Source organism: Protopterus annectens, chromosome 7.part1 (assembly GCF_019279795.1).
Source record: "Protopterus annectens isolate FY-2018-M chromosome 7.part1, PAN1.0, whole genome shotgun sequence".
Classification (NCBI taxonomy): domain Eukaryota; kingdom Metazoa; phylum Chordata; order Ceratodontiformes; family Protopteridae; genus Protopterus; species Protopterus annectens.
The window spans coordinates 71,132,774-71,140,088 of NC_056740.1; positions in this window are offsets into that span (position 1 = coordinate 71,132,774).

The following is a 7,315-nucleotide window of genomic DNA, read 5'->3' on the forward strand; positions in this document are numbered from 1 at the left end:
ATGCTGAAGACTTGTGGATCTAGTTTCCACTCATGAGGGTCCATGAGGTTTCTGCTTAGTTCGTCTGCCAGAGTATTTGTCTTTCCTGGCAGGAATTGTGCTTGCAGGTGCACTTGATAAGTCAATGCTGTGTTCCACAAAGTCATGGCTTGTCTGCAGAGGGGATAGGAATATGTGCCTCCTTGCTTGTTTATGAACCACATGACTGTAGTATTGTCCATCTTTATCCGCAGTTGCCCTGGATGGAGTAGATCCTTGAAGGCTGTCAGGGCATTCTGTACAGCTAGCATCTCTTTTTGATTGATATGAAGATGCATTTGGCTTGCGGGCCATGTGCCCTGAATACATTTACCTGCCATGTGAGCCCCCCAGGAATAATCTGATGCATCTGTTGTTAGTGTCTGCCTGGCTGTGGGTAAAGTGAATGGCTGTCCCTTGTTGTGGTGACAGGCCTGTGCCCACCATCGAAACTCTTATTCCAGGCAGGGAATGAGGGCAATTAATGTTTCCAGGCTGTGGCAATGTTGAGTCCAAACACTTTTTAGGTACCATTGTAGCTTCCTCATATGCAGTCTTGCATATGGAATTAGCAGAATGCAGGATGCCATGAAGCCCAAAGCCTGTAGAATTTTTCTTGCAGATAACTGGGTCTTTGTTGCCATCTTTTCGAAGTAAGAAGTCAGTTGTCTTTGTTTGTCTGGCGTGAGATAAGCCATCTGGGCAGTTGTATTTAAGCTTACACCCAGGAATATTATCTCTTGAGAGGGTACTAGTTTTGATTTATTTTCGTTTACTGTGTACCCTAGGCAAATTAGTAATCTTTTTACAAACGCCAGATATTTCAGTAGAATGTCTTTGTTCTCTGCTTGAATAAGGCAGTCATCCAAGTAGGGATATATTTGAATTATTCTTTGTCTGCAAAATGCAATTACTGGTGCCAGGCAATTTGTGAAGACCCTGGGCACAGTAGATAAGCCAAAGGGCAGTGCAGAGAATTGGTAGTGCATTGAGCCAGCTATGAATCTGAGGCATCTTCTGCAAGATTTTCTGATTGGGACATGCAGGTATGCCTCTTTGAAGTCCAAAGTTACAAGCCAAGCCTTCTTGCCCAGCATGAGCAGAAGCTACTGCAGAGTCAACATTTTGAATTTTGGAACGTTCAGAAAAGTGTTTAGAACAGACAGGTCCAGTATTGGTCTCCAGGTTTTGTCCTTTCTGGGTACCAAGAAAAGTCTTGAATAAAATCCTTGTCCCTGCTCTTGCTGTGGTACTCGGTGAATAGCCCTCATGTCCATGAGAGTTGAAACTTGCTTTTGTGCCTCTGCCCATTGATTGTGTGGCAGGTCTGGCATACCTTTTGTCTTTGGAAGGGTGTGAAAGTGGAACCTGTAGCCCTGAGAAACTATATTCAAGACCCATTTGTCCTGGGTGATCATGTGCCAATTTTGTGGAAAAAGTGCTAGCTTTCCCCCTAAGGGTGCTGTCAAAAGATAAGTGCTTGGCATTGGCAGAGGAAAGTCATTGGGACCGTTTCCTATATGGCTGTGATTTGTCTTCTCCGCTTTTGGAGGTAGAAGCATTCCATTGTTTAGGCCTGTATGAGCCTTGGGGCTGGGGTCTGCCTCTAGGGCGTCTGTATCTGCCTCTTTGTGGCCTGTCTGACACTGGAAAGGACCAATTCTTAGAAGGCCAGTTCCTGCTAAATCTGGGTGCTGTGGCTGTACCTGTAAGAAATTTTTTACTGTCTGCATAGATTTTGCTTTAACCTCCATCTTCTTTAACACCTCTTCTGCCTTAAGACCAAACAAAGTATCATGCTGTAATGGAGCATCCAATAATTTTGCTTTAACATGATCAGGTAGATTCTGTTCCTTTAACCAAGCATGCCTTCTAATGACAGAACCTGTAACAGCGGCCCTGCCAGAGGCCTCCAGTGAATCAAAACCACATTACAAAGTATGCTTTCCCACTTATTCAGCTGCATGCAATAAATCCGGCATTTCTTTGTTTTCAGAACATTCAGAATTTGTCAACATTTTCTGTTTTAGCAGTGACATTAAGTATTGCTGATATTTAAGCATATGAAACTGACAATTTAAAGCCCTTACAGCCAAGGTAGCAGAAGTGTAAACTTTTTTTCCCCCATCTGTCCAGTGCCCTAGAATCCCTATCAGAGGGTACAGGGTTTTTTGCAGTGGAAGCATTGACCCCCTTGGAACCCTGAGATATAGTTTCTGGGTCCACAGCAGGGATTTTATATAGGAATTTATGAGAATCTGGAACCCTGTAGCATCTATCTGGCTTAACAGGTGCAGGGGGTAGAGAGTCAGGAGACAGGCCGGACTCTGAAAATACATCCTCTACAATGTCTAGAACAGGTGGAATAGCAAGAGGTCTGTGCTGAGGCAGTAAAAGAAAGTCTCTGAGCCTTTTCTTAGATTCTGAGTAATCTTGGCTCTCTCAGTGAAAATGCTCCCTCATGGTATGCAGGGTTTCCCCAAGAGAATAATCATCAGGAGGAGAGGCTGAAGGAATAGATTCTTCAGCATCAGAATCCTCATAGGGAGGAAGAGTGTATCCCTGGTCTGAAGAGGAGTCAGAGGAAATGGAAACCTGATCAGAAGAATCATATTCTGTGTCTTGCCTAGGCCTCTTATCAGGAGAGGGATGGGAACCCCTGATCAAAGTAATTAGGTCTTCGGCCATTTTAAGCATCTGTTTCTTAGGCATGGAAGTCTGCCCAGGAGAATGCTGTACTTGTTTCTTTGTCTTTAAAGCTGGTTTAGTCTTTGCTTTGGAAGCTGTAGTTGGCTTGACATAACTGTGTAGGTCTGAAAACACCCTCAGAAGCCGATGCCTGCTCAGCGGCTCCGGACCCATCTGAGGGAATAGTTTCCGAGTGTCCAATACCTTGAGTATCCAAAGGCCTAGTTGTTTCCACGTGGGAGTCGGAAGCGGCCTGTGGCTCTGAGGTAGCAGGCATCAGGGGCTGCAAAAGCGCCTCACTGAGAACCGGTGAACTGGCGACTGGCCTAGCGGAGGCCTCGTCGGTTTTGGACCTCGGATGCCTTTCCTTTTCCTTGCGTTTTTTATAAATTCAGGTCGTCGGCTGTTCCGACGGCATTATATAATTAAACCTTCAGCCAAAGTAATGAAAAGCAAAATCGTACTGACGCTTTATAGTGCGTTGGTTAAATCTAGCACAAAACAGACAGCTAGCAACGTCGTGGTCAGGGCCTAGGCAAGGAATACAGTAAGAATGAAAATACTTATGAGGTATTTGCTTCCCAGAAGAAATATAATTGTTAACTTTTTCTGACATCTGTCTGGAGCAAGAAAAAAGTTTCCCCAATGGGGTAATTAGCTTTATTGAAGACTTCGGATCTGAAATTCGATTTCGAAAACCTCAGGAGTTGGCCGACCGGCACTTGCGAACTGCTTTTGCTTCGGGCACCGTGCGGCAAGAAAGACTGAAGAAAATGGCGTCGGGTGCAACTTTTATACCCCTGGAGCACTGATGTCAGGGAAGAGGAGACAGCAACCAACGCTGGACCAAGACTTTGGAATTCAGGCTGACTGCCGGTAGCCTGCCAGCAGGATAACCCAAGTATAATGACTGCAACAGTGAAACACGAACATCTAGTACTACACACTTACTAATACCACACGTATAAAACTATAAGTTAATAACCCCTAGGAAAAATACTATTTTTTGTGGAAAAAAATTTTATAATAAACTTAATACAAGCCTGAGCCAGAAAAACGACACCTCGCAGCTGAAGGGGCAAACGAGATCTGGGTAGCTAGCGCTAGGCATCATGGGATAAGGGGTAGCCTCGAGCCAGTAAACAGCTTTCGAGCTATAGAAGATGGCCGAGTCGGAGCCGTGGATCGGCTCCAATCCCAACCAGCAAGAACAAAGGTGAGATAGACAACTTAACATTAACTATTACCAACAAACCATTATAGAATCTCACCCTCCCTTACTATTTATTCTAACTCCAGGGTCGATCTACAGTGGGGAATAGGCCATATATCCTTTTCGACGAAATGAGTATCGGTGAAATTAAGTGTCAGTGAATTGGGCCTGCTGAGTTTAGTGTTGGTGAAATGAAAGTGATCATATTATATATATATATATATATATATATATATATATATATATATATATATATACACACACACACACACACACACAATCTTTTGTTTTCTATAAACCATAGCTACATGGCACATTATATTAACAAAAGTAGTGAGGTCAAATTGAATTTTGTGCTGCACTGCAATGCCATCCCTAAAGATACAACCACTAGTCTCGTGTCTACTTTGCAGACAAATGAGTTGTTACTGTCTGAAAGCTTCATATTAATACCTCAAAACAAAACTGAGATACTGCATTTTATACAGGTGCCTGATGCATTACCTCATACATCATCCATGTTACAAGTTTGATACTTTCCATTATATTTCAATTCCATTGAGGGTGTTGTATGGAATTTCTGCTCAGTATGCACCATACCCTAATGGCTTAAAAAACGTTTTTTCTTAATGATTAAATAAGTTGTAAAAAAAAATCATATACACTTAAACAGAATTATTTATAGGTTCATAGGTAGGTACTAGGGTATTGGCCCTATATAAGCTTAGCCAAAAAGGTACCCTGGCTTTCGCCACCCAGGAAAATTATTTTCCTGTGCCACTGTCGAGCAGAGCCACAGAAGTGATCCCCAGGGTGAATTTCCTATTTCCCATCCAATCATCAAGATTTTTCTTGAAGAGTGCTAATGAGGAGCTTTGTTTGATATAGATAGGTAGTTTGTTCCAGAGTATGTGAAATCTCCGGGACAGGAATCTATCCCTCCAGCATGTTCTGTTTATTGTGGTGACAAGGTTTAGGTCCCTAGAGCGTGTAGCTCTGAGGGACTGAGATTTCTTTAAGTGGAGCATGTTCAACAGCTCTGGGTTTGACATAGCTTTGCATGTTAGGCAGAGATCGCCTTTGAGTAGGCGATATGCGACGGAGTAAAGCTGGAGATTTTTGAGATGGTCTGCATAGGGCATCTGTTTCAGGCCAGCAATCCTCTTTGTGAGGTATTTCTGTGGCCTTTCCAGTTGTTGTAGATGTCTTGTGAGGTACATACCCAAAAGGGGCATTGTACTCTATAAAGGGTCTAATGAGTGACGATTAGAGGGGAACAATGACCTCTTTTTTTTCCTGGATGAGAAACCTTTTGTGATGAGGTGTGCCATGTAGAAGGAATTCCTGACTACTGTGACAATGTGATTATCAAAGGAGAGACTACTGTCCACCTATGTCCGAAGGTGTCATAACACTTTTGGTGTTAAGTTTACTACCGCCTATGTGGTAGTTCATGGGTACAGAGTTTTTACCAAAGGAGATGACAATGCACTTTTTGGCATTGAGCTTGAGGCCATGGCTTTGACTCCAGGCATCTGTCTCAGCGAGGCCCTTTTGTAGGATTGTCCACATCGTTAGGAGTTTTGATTATGGCTCCTAGCTTGCAGTCATCTGACCTGTGTTAGCCTGTACTTCAGAGTAGAACATACCAAACAGGAGAGGACCCAGGACTGAACCTTGTGGCACTCCATTGGTCTGAAGTCAGATTTGGAGTTTGCTACTGCCAGTTGGCAACACATCTTGTGACATAGGGATTTATACCTAGTTTAGTGAGTTTATCTATAATTCCAGACTGGGGGCTGGTGTCAAAAGCCTTGGCAAGATCTAGATAGGCTGTGTGAACCACCTTACCCTCGTCTACGGCTTTGGTGACTGCTTCAAAGAAGTCTATTGGATTTAGGAGACATGATCTGCCTTTTACAAACCCAAACTGGGTGGGGTCCAGAGTTTGGAGATTACCAATGTTTTTGTTTACAAGTTCCATGACCCATGGCCTTCCAGACCAGGCTCATCAGGCTAATGGGGTGGTAGTTCCTGGGGTCTGTGGTGGCTCCCCCTTTGGGGAGTGGGATAACAGTCACTGTGCGCCATTCAGTGAGCACAAAGCATGAGGTGAGGCTATGATTGAATATGGTACTTAGGTGGGGTGCCAGTTCTTTCTGTAGTCCGTGTAGAACGCAGTCTGGGATGTTGTCAGGTCCCATGGATGCCATGTTCTTGGCTTTGGAGAGTGTGGTTTTTACCTGTGCAGCCGTTATTACAGGAACTTTGCATTCTTCCGGTGTAGAGATGGGCCCTTTAGGGGGTGGGGGGGGGGGGTAAAGTAAGCACTGAATCTATCTGCCAAGATGTTGGCAATATCAGTTGGTTCTGTACATTTAGTGCCATTGTGCTGTAACTCAGAGCAGATCTGAGTGTTGTCATCGAGACTGTTGGCATAGGTATAGAATGCTTTGTGCTTGTCTTTAGAATCAGTGGCAATTTTGTTTTCGTAACTAGCTTTGGAGGATTTTATGAGGGATCTCAGCTTCTTATTGAGGCTGATCAGGGTGTTCCTCCAATCATGGGATTTTTCTCTTTTTTGCAACAGCTTCTTTCTTCTGTTGTAGAGTTTGTTTATGGCAGGGAACTACATTTTTTTTGGAGGATAGTATCTTGGTTCTGTTAGGGATAGCACGTTCCATGCTTATAAAGTGCAATTATGTAAGATTCAGCAGTTGTAACTCTATTGTCCATCTGCATGGGTGTCATGAAGTTTGCCACTTCTGTCTTAAGCGTGAAGTTGGCTTTAGAGAATTTTTTTTATGGTAGTTTCCCTAATGGGGGGTGGGGTGGGATGTGGATGTGTAGGGTGATTAGCTTGTGGTCGGATCTGACCAACGAAATTGACCTTTGGTGTGGAACACTGGTCACACATGTTGGTAATGACCAGGTCTAGGATATTGCTGCCGCTGGTGGGGGTGTGGATAAGTTGATCCAAGGCATTGGAATTTATGAATTCCAAAAAATGTTGAGCAAAAGAGTTGGTACACGAGTAGTTTTCCCAGTTAATGGTGGGGTAGTTGAAATCACCCATTATTAGCGTATTGGGTTGTACCCTAACATTTTCCAGTGTATTAAGAAATGATGAGTGGGAATCCTAGGGCATGGTGGGGAATCTGTAGCAAGCTACAATTTGGATTGCGGTCTTGCCTAGAGTTAGTTGCACTTGGATAATGTCGGATTCATTATGCTGAACAACTAGCCTGGAGGTTTGGATATCCTTAATGAATACTGACACGCCTCCACCTTTAGTGTTTTGGTCCAGCTTAGGTGGCCAAAAGGTGTGGTATGAATTATAGCCTGGTAATGCAGGGGTGCTCTCTGGAGCCTTGAACCAGGTCTCTGACACTGCAC